We start from the raw sequence: 380 nt of genomic DNA, 5'->3' as shown, positions 1-380 counted from the left end.
AGTTACTTAACCCCAATTGCCCTCCCCCCCCCAAAAAAAAGCAAAAAAAAATGTTTATTGAATGAATGGATAAGGTGGCATATAAATCCAGGTCTTTCTGATTCCACGTTCAAAGCTCTACACGTGCTGGAAACTTAGACTGTCGGGCCTGAAAGAGGGCTTAGAAATGAGCTAGTGCAGATGCCTCACTTTAATGATTCGAAAAGTTTAGAGATAAAAGTATATGCCCAAGGTTGCAGATAGCAGAGTGTGGATTCAAACCCAGATCTTGATTCTGAAACCAGGGCACAAAAGCCTCCGGCTATCCGCAGTTGTATATACAACACACACACACACACACACACACACACACACACACACACACACACACACACACACAC

This window comes from Petaurus breviceps, unplaced genomic scaffold (assembly GCF_028583685.1).
Source record: "Petaurus breviceps papuanus isolate PSGF00001 unplaced genomic scaffold, PetGlider_PUasm1.0 90604, whole genome shotgun sequence".
NCBI classification, from domain to species: domain Eukaryota; kingdom Metazoa; phylum Chordata; class Mammalia; order Diprotodontia; family Petauridae; genus Petaurus; species Petaurus breviceps.
The sequence above is the reverse complement of the archived record's forward strand: the minus strand, read 5'-3'. Positions refer to the sequence as shown.